The 17,152-nt window shown below is 33.7% G+C and overlaps 1 non-coding gene and 1 pseudogene across 1 annotated transcript; both read left to right on the top strand.

The window, feature by feature from the left end:
• Positions 1 to 17,152, top strand: part of LOC140709594 (small ribosomal subunit protein eS26 pseudogene) — a 178,059-nt pseudogene that overhangs the window by 112,835 nt on the left and 48,072 nt on the right.
• Positions 15,473 to 15,579, top strand: LOC119626368 (U6 spliceosomal RNA). Its single transcript, XR_005242538.2, has one exon. It is a non-coding gene; the product is annotated as a U6 spliceosomal RNA (small nuclear RNA).

Raw genomic sequence — 17,152 nt, 5'->3', positions numbered from 1 at the left:
GAAATGGCTATGTAAATGTGATTGCATAGTGCCCGGGATTGTACGCCTGCACTCAAAACTCACTGTGTCATGCTGTACTGGATGTCTTCCTTGGCCTACTCCTGACTGAAGCACAGCCATTTTCCTTACAAATATGGACTAGATTATTTGGGGGTAGTATAATAACCTGGAAATTATGTAAGGGAGACTTGTGGAGATCACAAGAGACAAAGACCCATTAAACAAATGGGATTTAATAATAAGATCTTCCAGTGCTTCCCGTCCTCCTTACCTTATCATCATACTAGCAGGTGCCAGTATAATCACCATAGGTTATAAGTGAAAGAGCTGCAAAATGCAAATTATTTATGAAGAGGATAAGTCTAATTTCAAGAGGAGATGCAAAAACAAAGACAGTAAAGGAATTTGGAACTTGTGGCACAAACAGGAACAATAAACCTTAAACAGCCAAATTCCTAGCCAGATTAACATAAATTCTCACACCAGAGACCTATTTACCTCTATTCCTATTACCAAAAATGACATGTTCATCGTTCAACAAAAAATTACAATACCCACTAAAAAGCAATAAAAACGTATAGGCTTTAGGAACAAATTGAGTATTGGAATGAAGATCAGACATAATGCAAATGTTGAAATTATCCGGCAGGGAATATAAAATAATGGTAAAAATATGTTATGGTTACTACTGGAAAAAAAGAAGATAATATGCAAGAACAGATAAATAATACAAGCAGGGGTTTGAAAATGTGGAGTTAAAATCAAAAAGAAATACTGGAAACAAAACAACATCAAAACTCTGATACAGAAATAAAGGATGTCTTTGATGGGTTCAACAGTAGACTTTAAATGGCTGAGGAAAGAATCAGTGAGCTTGAAGATACAGCATTAGAAACTTCCAAAACTGAAATGTAAACAGAAAAACAAAATGGAATAAAGAAAACAACACTTAAGAATTTTGGGTGAAATTTCAAAAGATGCAATATGTAAGTATTTGAAAAACCAGAAGGAAGAAAAAGAACAAGCAGAATTCAAAATATATATACATATTTGAAATAACAACAAAATTAATGAACACCTCACCACAAATACAGGAAGCTCAGAGGAGACCAAGAAGGTAAATAATTAAAATTACATGTAGACATACTATATTCAAACAGCAGAACACCAAATACCGAGAGATCATCTTGGAAGAAGACAATGGGGGTGTTGGGGAGTATTATCTATTGAGGAAAAAGTTTAAAAAGTGTAAAAACTTCTCTCAAAACATACAAGGTTGAAGAGAGTGGAGTGATTTAAATTGTTAAAAGAAAAAAAAAATCCTACAGTTCTATAACCATAAGGTTATCATAAAATGATACAGGAGAAATACTGTCTCAGACAAACAAACAAACAAAAGACAATTTATTACCAGCCAGACCTACCTTATATAAAATGTTCAAAGAATTTTCTCAGGAATAAGGAAAATATACATTAGAAACTTGGATCTAGATAAAGAAAGAAGAACATTAAGGAAAGAATAAATGAAAGCAAAGTAAAATATTTTACTTTTCTTATTCTTAATTTGTCCAAAAGTTAACTTTGTTTAGTGATAATAGTAACAAATCATTGGTTAATGGCAGCATACGGATAGGCAAAAGTGAATAACAGCAATGTCATAGGGTCAAAAGCAAGGAATTAGGGAATTAAATAGGAATTAGGGAATTAAATACTGTTATTTGAAGGTAGACTTATTTTTTTTTAAAAAAAAGTATATTGTAAACTCTAGGGCAACAATAAATTATTTGTAAAAGATATATATTTGGCATGCTACGAAAATAAAACAGAATTATAGAAAATGCTCAATTAAAATGAGAGAAGCTAGAAAAAGGAGCCTCTGACAAGACAAAAAATAAAAACAATTACAAACATGATTTATAAGAATCCAAAAATATCAATAATCACCTTAAATGAGCATGTTCTAAATATACCCAATTAAGAGATAGGGATTTTAGAATGAATAATAAAACAAAACTCCACTATTCACCATTTAAAATAAACTAATTTTAAATACAAAGATTCTGATGGGATAAACGTAAAGGAAGAGAGAAGGATATACAGTGTTAATACTAATCAAAAGAAAGCTGTAAGAGCAACAAGAATTTCAGACAAAACAGACTTCTGAATTAAAAAAATAGCAATGAAGAGAGAATGCGTAATGATAAAGGGGTCAATTCTCAAAGATATCATAATAATCCTGAAGGGGTATATACCTAAAAACAGAGCAACAAATTATATGATGCAAAAACACATAGAACTGAAAGGAGAAATTGGCAAACTCACTATTATAGTCAGAGATTAAAACACCTTCCCTATTAGTATTTGATGGATTAAGTAGGTAGAAGATCAGTAATAATAAGACTGAGCCTGAAAAGCACTATCAGTCATCTTAGTCTGATTGACAATTATAGAATACCCTCTTCAATAACAGATGAGTACTCATTCTTCTCAAGTTCACATGAAACAGTCACCAAGATAAACCACTAACTAGGACATAAAACATATAACAAATATAAAAAAATATATGAATTATACAAAGCATGTTCTCAGGCAGCAATGAAATTAAACTAGAAATCAGTAACAGAAACTAAGATGGGGAATCACCAAATATTTGGAATTAAATAACTTCTAAATAACACATGGGTTCAATTAGATGTCTCAAGAGGAACCAAAACATATTTTAAACTAAATTAAAATTAAAATACAACTTATAAAATGTATTATCATGCTCTACAAACAGTGTAACACCTAAAGGAAAATGTGTAACATTTAGTGCATATAATAGAAAAAAAAGATCTAAAATCAATAATCTAAGTTTCTATGTTAAAAAACAGAAAATAATAATAACGATCAGTTTAACATAAACAGAAAAATAATTAGAATTAGGGCACTAAACAATAAAACTGAAAGCAAGAAAACAATAGAAAAATCAACAAAAACAAAGACATTTCTGTCTCTGAAAAGAACTATTAAATTTATAGTTAGGCTAACTAATTTTTTAAAAAGGAGAAGGTACAAATTATTATATCAGAAATGAAGGAGGGATCATTACAACTGATTCCATTGATATTAAAATGATAATAAAAATAATATGAATAATCTGTGTCAACAAATTTGGTGATTAGATAAAATGGACTAATTCCCTGAAGAACACAGACTGCCAAATGCACACAGATGAAATAAATTATCCAAATAACATTCTATTTATTTTAAAACATGAATACTAAAAAGTAGCCTTTGAGAAAAATAATAAATCACCAGACACAGATGATTTCACTGGTGAATTCCGGCAAGCAATTACTGGGAAACAAAGATAACGATCCTCAAGAATCTCTTCCAGAAAAAAAGGGAATAATTTCTACATTCTCTGGAAGCAGCATTACACCAACATCCAACCAGATAAATACATTACAAGAAAGGAAAACTACAAACCAATGTCTTCCATAAACATAGCAAAAAAAATCATTTTAAAAACTCTTCAAATTAAATTCAACAATGTATAACAAAGAATACACCATAAAAAAGTAAGATCCACTTCAGGTATGCAAGCCTGGTCCAACATTTGGGAATCAATCAATACAGTCAAACAGAAAAATCATATGATCATATTAATTCATTCAGGAAAACACTTAACAAAATCCAACATCTATTCATGATAAAAATCTTATCACACTAGTTTGTCAAACTGGGAATCAAGGAGACTTTTTCAATTTTATTTTAAAAATCTATGTAAAACCTAAAGCTAATATCATACCAAATCATGAGAAACTGGATAGTTTTCCTCTAAGATCAGGAATAAGAAAATGATGCCCTCTCTCTTCACTCCTATTAAATGTAAAGTCAATAAAACAATGATATTATAAAATAAATAAGACAACAAGAAGAGATCTACAGATTGGAAAGAAAGAAGTAAAACTGTCTTTATTCACAGATAATATGATTGTTTATATACAGAACTGCACAGAATCAACAACAACAACAACAACAACAAAACCCTAAGAGTTAAAAATCAATATATCAAGACTGCAGGATACAGAGATAATGCATAAAAGTCTATTGTTTTCTTATGTACCAGCCATGAACAATTGGAATTTGAAATTTTAAAAATACCATTTTAATAGCAACTTAAAAATGATTTTTTTTTGGTATAAATCTGACAAAATAAATGCAGGATCTATATACAGAAAATCTCAAAACACTGATGAACGAACAAAAACTATCTAAATAAATGAAGAGGTATTCCATGGTCATGGACTGAAGATGAAATATTCTCGAGATGTCAATTGTTCTGAAATTTATCTATAAATTCAGTGTAATCTTAATTATAATGTGTAAAGAAGCTATTTTATATATATTGACAAATGAATTCTAATGTTTGTATAGAAAAGTAGAGTACCTAGAATAGCCAAAATAATTCTGTGGAAGATGAAGAAAGTTGGAAGACTCACAATACCCAATTTTAATAGTTACCACCAGGCTACAGTAATCAAGATAGCATGTCACTGGTGAAAGAAGGGACACATAGAATAATAGATCATGGGAGCCAGATTTCGAATTTTTGGAGTGGGAGTTTACAAATAGGCAAGAGAAAGAAGTATGAGTGATTCATGTAGCAATGGATTAGAGTATAATACCACTGAATGAACTCATGTTTACTTTAATATTGAAAATAAAATTGAAATAGATGGTTCCATACATAAATAGTAACACATCTGTGTGTATAGATGTTAATATATACATATATCTCCTTGCTCTGTCAATTGAAGTGACCTAGAAAGAATGGCAACCCAGAAACAAGGAGTATACTTAGCACCTAGATCTTCGTTTCTAATATCATTCTCCCAAAAAGAAACTATGACTCCTTGAAGAAATAGGAGCCATGATTCTACAAGTGATTGTAAAATTGTGAAGGAAATATAGAAGATAATCTTGGACTACTTTGTATTAGCAAAAAGTAAGAAGATGCTAAAAAAACAATCCACAGTGATGAGGCTATGTCAAAGAGACACAGTAGTCAACTTAAAGAACTGCTAACCAACACTGAAAATATTACAGCAACAAAATACACTGTTGATTATAACCCAAAGTTTAAAATAAATATCCATGAGTCCATTCTGATACACTGATATATCATACTGATGTAAATAAGTGACTGATCAAATAAATCTGTGAGAAGACACAAATCTTCCATGCGGAAAATTCTAAATAATTTATATAGTTCCTCTGCCATTAGGAGATGGAGCATACATCCTCATTCCTTAAATCTGGGCTATGTTTGGTGACTTTTTCCAAAAAGTATGTTATGAAAATGAGGGAAAAAATGAAACTAATTTTACCGGGAAGACACCAGATAAACACTACTTTAAACCAAGTCATCAGGGATAACATCAATTGTTATAACTTGTGGAGATCACATGTACCCTCGATATGATGTACTGAGAATAATGCTTTACTCTTTGATCTTCCTCCCAAGAAATGCATTACCCTATTCTAATGATGAAAAAAATATTAAATAAATTGTCACTGAGGGGCATTATGCAAAATACCAAACCAAGAAGCAAGGAAAATTTGGGAAACTTTCACAACTAAGAAAAGGCTTAGAAAACATGGTTACTAACTATAGTTCGGTATTTTGTATGTGATCCTAGAAGAGAAAGAGATATTACAGAAAAAAACTGAGGAAATCTGAATAAAATATGAACTTTAATAATAATAATGTGTCAATAGTGTTGTTTTAATTGTACTATATTGTATGATACATTGTAATATGGTACAAATTTACTATACTATTATGTTAATAATATAGGAAACAGTTTGGCATATATGGGAACTCTGTAATATATTTCTGATAATTGCATAAAACAAAAACAGTTTTAAAATAGACATTTTAAATACATTATTTTACTATTACTGATAAATGAGGTTGAGCACAAACTTCTGGAGAAAGAGGTTATCACCTATCTTATTTTCTCATGGACTGGGTCAAATCAAAATTTTTGGTGCAGGGGCATCACACTGAATCATCTCAGTTTAGAATTTTGTGCTGTATATTTTAACCAAGATGCCTTCATGATGCCAGATAAGTGGTACAGATCTTGGAGTGAACAGCCAATAATGCAGGCTATTAGTCATGAGCTAAGATAGTCACCCACAGAACAGCACTGAAAGAAATACAAAAGGGAATTTATCAGACAGAAGGAAAATGAACCCACAAAGAAAAACGAATATGCTGGAAAAATAAAGGAAATGGAAAGAATAACACTTCACACGTATCACATTGTATCAAAGGTTATAAAAATGTATCACTGAGTTTAAAATATGTGTGTTAATAAAATGCATATAAATAATAAGGAAAAAGGATTGAGGAGGATAATTGGAGCTAAAGTGTTATAAGTATTCTGGATTAGCTAGAAAATGCTTAACATTCTAATTTATATTCTATTTATATTTATGTTTATGTTTTTATATAATACATTATAATATTCTCTTCTTTACATGTCTAAAAATACTACAGTGATGCCTCTTTTTGATTCTAAATATTAATCATTTGTGTCTTCCTTTTATTTTGATAAATCTGGCTAGATATTTTTCCCAAGATTTCAAAAAAATGAATAAATTTTGGTTGCATTGTCTCTATTACCATCTGTACTCATCTTCATTGGTTTCCACATTTATCTTGTAAGATTTTCCCTTCTAATTATTTTGAATATAATTTGCTTTCTCTACTCATTTTTTCAAGTACAGTCTCATATCACTGGTTTGAGACATTTCTTCTTTTCTAATATCGATATTTAAAGTTATGGTTATCCCTCTAAGCACTTCTTGAATTGCAACTCAAAAATTTTAATATGATTTGCTTTTATTTTCCTTTCATTTCTAAATGTTTTCTAATTTCCTTTCTGATTTTCTTTTTGACCCATAGGTTATTAAGAAGTAAATGAATTAACTATTATTTGGATTATTTCTCTATATATGTATGTTATTGGTATCTAATTTGCTTCTGTTATAATCAGAGAACATACGCCACATTATTTCAATACTTTCAAAGATTTTTTTGGTATTGTTTGCTTGTTTGCTTTTAGAGACAGGGTCTCGCTCTGTCAACCAGCCCGGAGTGCAGTTTGCCAGGAACTCAGCTCACTGCAACCTCCACCTCTGGGGCTCAACTGATTCTCCTACCTCAGTCTCCTGCGTACTTGGGACTACAGGCATGTGCCACCACGCACGGCTGTGTTTTGTTGTTGTTGCTGTTGTTGTTTTTAGAGATGGAGCTGCACCATGTTGTCCAGGCTGGTCTCAAACGTGGGCTCAAGTGATCCACCAGCCTTGGCCTCCAAAGTGTTGAGATTACAGGCGTAAGCCACCAAACCCAGCCTGAAATGTTCATCTTTATCTATGGTAATTCTCTTTATTCTGAATTCTATTTTGTCGGATATTAATACAACCACCCTAGTTTTCTTATGTTTAGTTTATATGGTACGTATTTTTTCACCCTTCAACTTTTAAACTATCTTTTTCTTTATATGGTAAGTCCTCACTTAATGTCATATATAGGTTCTTGGAAACTGTATAACTTTAAGGAATATGACATATGAGACTAATATTTTTTCTCATCAATGTTATAATGAAACAATGTTGAATGAAAACATCATTATGAGGATCTGTTGTTAATCATTTCCCTTAAAGTCATAGTTTGCAAGAACATATCCACAAACTTAATGAGGCCTTACTATATATTTACAAGGGGTTTCTTGTACCTAATATGTAGTGAGGCCTTGCCTTTTTTTCCCCCAGTCTGACAAATTCTGTGTTTTATTTGGAGCATTTAGTATATTTGCTGTACATTTAATATAATTAATGATATAGTTGGCTTTCTTCCTACCATCTTACTAATTATTTTGTTTAAGTTTTCTGTCCTTTTTCTTTTTTTTATGGGTTTTATAATTAAATTTAATCTCCACTCTTGGTGCAATAGCTGTACCCCTGTTTTAAGGCATTTTTTGAGCATTTAAAATATGCATCTTTAAATTATCAGCCCACCTTCAAATGATATTATGCCTCTTCACATACAGTAAGAACAGGACAACAATTTGCTTCCATTTTCCTCATCATGTCCTTTGTGCTATTATCATAGATTATACTTCTGTCTGTGTTACAACCTCCACAATACAGTATTTATTTTCTGTTAGAAAATCAATGATCCTATAAAGGAGTATTTTAAGTGAGAAAAATAGTTTGTATTTTACATATTTTTAACTTTTCTTGTTCTCATTTATGTAGACCTAATTTCTGTTCGTTACCATTTTTCATCTTAAAAAACCTTCCTTTAACAACTCCCCCCATGAAATTTCCTGGCAATGAATTACTTCTGCTTTAGATTTTCTGGGAAATGAACAAAGGTTTTATTTCTGTTTCTTGAACTCAGAAATACTTTGGCTCTTCTTAATACACTCTTCTCTACTTCATGGTCCAGAATGTGCCTTCAGGGATCAACCACCCTATTTACTTTCCTTTTCATAGAACTTAGAGTCTGTGCTGCTTGTTACAACATTTCTGAAAAGGTTTTGTTTTGTTTTGTTTTCAAATGTTTGTCCAGTTTTTTAGTTGTTTCAGATGGAGGCAACAAATCTGATTATATTACTCCATCATGGCTGGAAGTAGAATTCACTAATTTATATAAAAATATAATGTTGTTAGTAATCAAACAGGAAATGTAAATGTTAACAATATAATATAGAGATTATGCTGAATTTATAATAAAAAAGACCATTTTTGAAAATGAAAACATTTATTTAAAAATCACAGTTTTATCCAGGACTACCATGCAAACATTATATAGCAGACAATTTTCCCAAAATGAACTCCTGGGTGACTTACATAAGCCAGGTAAGGAAAGACATGACTTAGCTGAGGTGATTTCAGGAGTCTGAAGCAGTCGAATAAAAGGATATGCTTTCTGACTGTGCCTTCCATTGTAAGTTGACCAAAATCCATTTTTGAAGTGGGAAAATGAGAATAGCGAAGAATGAATAAATAAAATAAAGAGTGATAAGGGTTTATAATTATTGTTCTTCTGTTAGCACCTGGCAAAAAAATTGTCCTCTTCAATCTCATTTATAACTTTATCAATGCTTCTCTTTTTTTTCCTTGCCACTAAGGAAAGTATATCACTTTAGGACTAACAGTGGCACCTTATCCAGTCACCAGCCTTGTCTCCAGTTTCCTTTTTTTCTCTCTCCTCACTCTTTCACCTGGGGGCAGGACAGGGGTTTGTGGAAGGCTGGATGACCACATAGACCTTGTCATCATAGGTCAATAGGTTTAAGTCCTTGATTTATCTAAGGTAAATGTCAAGCATCAGTTGAGTGTTTAATCTATGTGGATGAGTCAATATTAATTTTTCTTTCTTCCAATTAGCTTACAAGCATATTCAAATACATTCTACTACAACCTTTCTTCTCTCTGTCTTCCTCTCCTGAAGTTACCACTGAGAACAACTTTCAAAGGCATGAGAAGCTACCTGCATGTATTCTCTCTCTACTTCTCCACTCTCAAATCCCTATGGATAGCATTCACTCCTGCTAGTCCCTCACATTATTTTAAAAGAAGTGATTAGTTACTTCTCATTTTCAATTATGAAGGCCACTTTTCAGTTTAGGTTGTATTTATTCTGAGATATGTTTGCTATTTTTGTATCGAAGTGTTTTGTTAAGCAAATAACTTTGTATTCTCTTATCCCTGAGTGAAACAATGCCATCAGTTCTTGGTGAATAAAGCATGTATTAAAACTGATGCAGTTAATCCATAAGAATCCAATAGTTTATCCAATGTAATTTAGAGATACCTTAACATAAACTACAATCCTTTTAAAAAATACAAAAGTCTTGATTTAAAAGAATTTCTAGGTTATACATTCAATTATTATTCAAGTAAAACACCAATTCAATTAAAAGAAACTCAATGCAGTAAAAATCTCCCAAAGGCTTTTACTATTTCTTCTCTTCTTACTGACTCAGCATACTATTGTTTCATTTTTTGATATAAACACATGAATGAAAAGTACACTGGGATTGCTCTTCTTGAGGATTAGGCTGACACTACAATTACTTGGCTGTCTCCTTTGAAGCAAAGGTAAACACCAATCAAAAATGTTTTGAAATAATCTTAATGGTAATGTCACAGTTTTGAAAATCACTTTCACGATTAACTACAAAAATAGGCAAAGTCAAGTGAAAGTCAGTAGAAATAAAGGTAATTTTTAATTTTAGAGGGTAATAGTATTAAATAGTATCTAAAATGAGATTTTAGCATTGATTGTGTTCATAGGGTCTTTGTCAGTGCAATTAATTGTGATGAAACAAAAGAAAACACCTTTTTAAAATATTCAGCTTTACTATGATAGGTAAGCAATTTGCCAATAACAATGCTAAAAATCTATTCTCTGAAATTTTCCCCTGCTATTTGAATATTGAACCTTTTGAAAGTATTTACAGCATGAGCATCAACAATTCAAGGTCAAATGTAAGAATGACTAAGAATTGGGAGGCCGAGACGGGCGGATCACGAGGTCAGGAGATCGAGACCATCCTGGCAAACACGGTGAAACCCTGTCTCTACTAAAAAATATAAAAAAACTAGCCGGGCGAGGTGGCGGGCGCCTGTAGTCCCAGCTACTCGGGAGGCTGAGGCAGGAGAATGGCGTAAACCCGGGAGGCGGAGCTTGCAGTGAGCTGAGATCCGGCCACTGCACTCCAGCCTGGGCAACAGAGCCAGACTCCATCTCAAAAAAAAAAAAAAAAAAAAAAAAAAAAGAATGACTAAGAAACTTTTGAACATGCCTTATTTCCTTATTTACCAAAAAAAAGTACAAGTATTAAAATTAACCATCATAATCATCTTAATTATTACTGTGCCAGTTATTTTATGGTCACAAGTAGAGTTCTATTCAAAGGGAACTAGTTCTTGTTGCAAGCTTACCATGATCCATTCAGAAACATTTTAATATTATCCATGTAATCCTCTCAAAATCCTCCTATGGTATCTATTAATAACTCCACTGAGAGAGGAGAAAATTGCCTGACATGCCTGAAGTCAAATATCTAGTATCAGCAGCTTTGAATTCAAATGAGGCTGGTGCAACTTTAGTGTCAATAGGTATACAATATATTCATTTGCTCAATAAATGAGAAAACTGGGGGTTAGCTGGTGTGACAAGAATGTAAAGAATTCACACATCTCTTCTTTCTCCAATAAGGAGTATTCTGATTCCCTGCTCAATTTCTTGTCTCTTCATTGTGTAGAACTGGGGTGATGACTGACTGGGAAAATTAAGAGGCACAAAATTGACTTTATCTTGTTTATTTTGGAAGGATAAAAATCTACTGGTGGGGCTGGTGCCTGTGAGGAGACTGGAGAAGAAAGAAGAGAAAATTTGGCTCAGATTGAGTAGATAAGAAATTTTTCAGGATTTAGACAAGAGAGAAGAAGTTTCAGAGAAGTTTCTATAAAATCCTAAGAGTTAAAGAAATAGGATTGTCAATAACTTTCTTTTTCTTGTTTGCTCAAGAGAGTAAACATCAAGGGGCACTGAAGATCTAAATGTTTTTACATTTAGACACAGGCATGAAGTGTCATAGAATGAAATGCTGGGTGGATAGTGTGTCATGATGATACTTGAGTTCATTTTAGTTACCGTAGATATTTGTCTAACATTGAGATGGAACTTTACATCTTAAAATGCATTCCCCTTCCTTTATATTACAATCAATGCCTCCAGCAATTAGTTAGGGCTTTGAATCTAAAATTATCTAATTCTACAAGCTATCTCTCCTGGGTCTTCTCTGGAAGGCAGGAGACCAACTTTTCTCTTTAGGAAAGGAAATTTCTAGCCGTCAAATTGTCCTCCAAGCTTTAGAGACTTTATCTGAAAGGTCAGTTGCTTGGAAACAAATGACAGCAGCCTAGAGAAAAACATGAAATTTCCCTGTCAGCCAAGCTACAGGTAAAGGGGCAGCCCTCTTGGGGGATGTTTGCAGTTCCACTCATTATGGATCAAACAGGAAAATTTGGGGAAATATGTTTTAACCTGTGGTCTGAAGTACAATGGAACATCATCCTTGGAAAGTGTTTTATTGTGGGGAAATGGGGAAATTTACAGTGCTCCAATCTAACCAAAAACTGACTCAGATGACGAAAGTGAGTAGATGAGGTTTTTGGGAAGACCTGGTATGTGATGAATGTTGGAAGTGTTTTATCCAGGCTGGTGAGGTGCTGTCCTACCTTTATTTGCTAGTCTGTTTAAAGCAACACACAAGACCTGCAAGGACTTTGAATATGTGATACATGATTACTTTCTTTGTGCTTGCACTAAGCAGCCTGAGCTACATGTATCTTCATCTGAACTTTGCATATTTGGACACCAACTGATCTTTCTTCACAGACTCCACTGCAGCAAGCTCACTGAAGGACATTTCACTCTGCAGTAAAAAATCATGTTCAAGCAGGCCCACTTCAATGCTATACTAATAAGACAAAGACAGATATCTTACAAAAGTTGATGCATTTCATCATCCTCTGTGCTGGTGCCCTTTTCAAATAAAAAATTGTCCCCTCTATGCCTATATATTAAGTTTTGGAGGACTACTTCCACTCTTCTCTCCCATCTCTTTGACAGACAAACTTCTTGAACAAGTTGTCCGTTCTCTGTTTTTGCATATCATAAACTATTTACTCTTCAATGTCTTTAATCTTTCATCACGAACGCTTTACTGACTTAGCTCTTCCTAATTTCACACATGAGTTGCATGTTGCTAAATCAAATACTATTTTTTATCATCAATCCCTCTTTCTTGTCTTGAAAAGGATAAGAACATTTATTCATTCATGTATTTGGTTTGTTCTACTAATATTGTTGAGTGTCTGCCTTCCGCAGACAATATTTTAAGCAATGAAAATAAAGCAGTTATCAATAAAGACATGGTTCATGTTCTCATCAAGCATATGTTTTACTGTGTAAGTCAAATACTATACAAATAATCATAAAATTATGTTTAATTAACATCCAAAATAAGTCCTCTTAAGAAAGGAAACTCAAGTGGAATCTAGCACACATTGAAAGTTGAGACCAAGCATTTCTGAAGAAGTGAGTCTTGAACTGAGATACAAAAATGAGTAGAACTTTATCTAAAGAGGTGAGGGGCTGGGAAAGCTGAGCAAATGCCCTGTGGCAGAGGCATCTTTTCCTGTACACTGACTGTCAGAAACACAGAGAAAGCCAGTGGCATGCTGAAGAAGGAAAACAGTGAAGTTTCATTATAATCTATATTAATATAGGGGGTTTCGGTATCCAAGGACCTTCAGACATCATTTTATGGTTCCTCAAAACCCCCTGAGAGACACAGGTTAAGTATACTCATCGCCTATTTTATACAAGAGGAAGTTGAAACACAGAGAGTTCATAAAGTGAGCTCCTAGAGGGTTCGTAGTGGCAGTGCCCTGATAAGAAGCCTGATTTCTGAAGCCTTGTGAGATTCTTACAGTCAGATCTGTCAAGATAGTCTCCTTTTCCTTCTACATCTCTGGTAAGACCTCAGTCTCCTTTACAGACTCTTCTTCATCTGGTCTTTACATGTTGTAGTTCTTCCAAGTTTGATGGTATGTGCTACTCTTTGTTCACTTCCCACTTTCTCTCAGGCGAGCTCATCCACTTCCATAATTTCAATTACCCTTCAAAAAATACTGACTCATACATTGAAGCCTTTAGCCTTGACCTCATCTATGAGTTACAAAACCTCATAGCCAGCTCCCTATTTGGCATCTCTATTTGTGGAACCACATCTATCTCTCTATACATAAAATTTAAATAACAATTTCACCCTGAAAAGGGAGATAATTTCAAGTCTCTTATTTCAGTGATTAGCATGATTGTTAGCCACTTATACAAGACAGAAATTTGATTTGTCCCTCTCGGTCACTTCCTGTATCCATCCAAACATAATTCTGCCTCCACCCTACTGTAAATCTACACTCCATTTTGCTGGTTATAAAAATACTCTCCTAACTAGTTTCTTAAATTAAATATTGTCTTCACTGCAACACTTCTGCATAGTACAAGTGATTATATGAAGACTAATCTATTCATGACATTCCACTGACCCCAAATCTTCAATAGATGCCCATTCTAATGGGGTCTTTAATGTGACTGACTAGAACTTGCAGAAAATGCCTACTGCCTATCACTGTCTGCATCCCATTCATGCAGGTACCATTCCTCAATTCAGTAACTCACACTCACCATGCTCTTTTCGTGAGCCCCACAAAGCCCCAGAGAGACTGCTCCTTCTGACTCCTGTATTTCTCTACCCCTCTTTACCCATTTTCTAGAAACTTTTACTTACTCTTTGTATAAATTCCTTAAAGATGCATTTCCAAATGCCCTAAACTAAGTTACATGCCCCTTGTCATATACTATTCTTACATCCCAAAGCTGCTCTTCACAGTAATCTTGATGTTAATAATATAATAAACTGTGTAATTGTGTAATTAGGTTCTTAAAGTTTGTATCTCCAGTTACTATATGAGCTTCATGAGAAAAAGAACCACATTTGCATCTTTCAGAGAATTCCATATTTCCCATAAGACTTCCCATATTTCACAGCAACATCCCCTTATATTGATTTGTGCACCTGACCCCCTTCCCCCATCAAGAATATCTGCTTTCATAGATATCACAGACTTCTTCCCTGCTTGTTGCAGTCTTTTGAGGAAAATCGCAGTTCCTATAGGTTCCTCTGAGGATCTCCAGAAAACTATTGCTTCATAAAGATCTGGCCTATGCATATTCCACTTGATTTACTCTGCCCTCTGTATGTGCAGCAAATGGATAGTAGCCTCCCAACAAGTATATCAAATTCTAAATCGATGAGCCAGGATTGAGTGGGCTGAGCTTGTAAGTTGTTCAGCCTACGAGCTCCATAATAACAAGGACTATATTTATTCTAACTTTAGCCCCAACATCTAGCATAGCCTTTGACATTTGATGAGCACTTGTTTTATTATTATAAATTTTGAAAACAAAATGAATGGAGAGACAGGCTTTTATTAGTACCTTGGCAACCTCAATCCTATATAACTGGAAAGTCTATCTCTAAAGGAGCACTAGTCAGGACTCATTTCTCCACTGTGGAGTATGCAAATAAATATTTAAACCACCCACTGGGAAAACCTAAAGAAACCCATTTTTATTCTGCTTGGGATTAGGGGTTTCTAAAGGAAGGGTAGCATTTCAAATTTGCCCATTGCCCTTAAGAGCTCACTTTTTGCCAGAGTCAAAGAGTTATAGACACCTGTAAAAAGCCTCTGACCAAATTCCTCTGACACACAGAATTCCTCCAGACCATCTTTTCTTTGGACAGTAACTCTTATAAGAATTATCATGCTCGCTTTGGCAGCACAGATACTAAAATTGGAACAATACAGAGAAAATTAGCACAGCCCCTGCTCAAGGATGACACGCAAATTCAGGAAGCATTCCATATTTTTTCCATCAATGATAGACTGGATTAAGAAAATGTGGCACATATATACCATGGAATACTATGCAACCATAAAAAAAGGATGAGTTCATGTCCTTTACAGGGACATGGATGAAGCTGGAAACCATCATTCTCAGCAAATTATCGCAAGAACAAAAAATCAAACACCGCATGTTCTCACTCATAGGTGGGCATTGAACAATGAGAACACCTGGACACAAGAAGGGGAACATCACACACGGGGGCCTGTCGTAGGGTGGAGGGAGTGGGGAGGGATAGCATTAGGAGATATACCAAATGTAAATGATGATTTGATGGGTGCAGCACACCAACATGGCACAGGTATACATATGTAACAAACCTGCACATTATGCACACGTACCCTAGAACTTAAAGTATAATAATAAAAAAAAAAACTCTTTTTCTTTATAAATTTTTTGAAAAAGAATTATCCATTTATTTCTTTGATGGTATTCATGTTTTTCCTGTTATTTGTTCTCCTTGGAATTCAATTTCATTTTCTCAACAAAATGTTAATTCTGTCACCCTTACCTTATCAACATATACAATAGTCCACATGTACACTCTCTCCCTGTTGCAGCCTCTCCCGTCCAGACTCCTCTCTGGAAAACCACATCTCCAGAAGTGGAGGTCTGACAATATTAATTTATATGCAACTGCTTTTCATAAAGGTTTCAAGAACAGAGTTATTTGTGTTATGACTATTTCAGTAGTGCTTAGGTAAAATCTTAGAAATAACATTGGCTTGAGTATAACAATGTGAAGGAAGGTGGAAGTAGAAAAACAAAACTATTAAAACCCGGAAAGACTTGTTGGATGACAGAGTTGAAATTAAGCACTTGTCCAGTAAGCAGTGATCTAACACTTCCAGAATTTCTCCCCCAAAGTAAGAGAACATGAACTTGAAATTTATGAGCAAAACTATGATGAGATGAAGGAGGAATTAGAGGACAACTGTCATTTGATGAAATAGTTTGTCTGAAGAATCCATGGCACAGAAAACAGCTGCAATGAAGAGAGTTGCCTTGGGAATAGGGCGCTAATTTAGAGTGTGGCATGTTCCACGAGAAATGATAGGATTGGTACTGAAGGAATCATAATAAGCAGCTCCTTGGAGAACATACAATTTAAGAAAATGTTACATTCTGTAAGTGCCTCCTACCCCCACTCCTCATTAATCACTCTAACCTTCCCGTCATTGTGTTAATAGCCACCAATTCTATGTCACACATGCTCACAACAGAGTGTCACACTTTGTCTCATGAGGATAATTCAGAAGAATATTAAATGATTACCAAATACATTTTTAGTGTGTAGAAAGACAAAAGAAGACAACTTTTTTGATAACTGTTATCTAATAATTTAGCTTTCTTCTCTTAAAATTGAAAAAGGGATAACTACTGTTATAAAATATTCTGTTTCTTTACAGTAATACCCAGCCCACAGGAAAAGGATTCTAATTAGGGGAGAGAAATATATATTTTTTTTTTTTTTTGCCTTAGCAGGTACAGCATACTAGGTACTTCTGTATTAATTAGATTTTTATTCTATTATCTTTA

Source organism: Chlorocebus sabaeus, chromosome 21 (genome assembly GCF_047675955.1).
Source record: "Chlorocebus sabaeus isolate Y175 chromosome 21, mChlSab1.0.hap1, whole genome shotgun sequence".
In the NCBI taxonomy this organism is placed as follows: domain Eukaryota; kingdom Metazoa; phylum Chordata; class Mammalia; order Primates; family Cercopithecidae; genus Chlorocebus; species Chlorocebus sabaeus.
The sequence above is the reverse complement of the archived record's forward strand: the minus strand, read 5'-3'. Positions and strand labels throughout refer to the sequence as shown.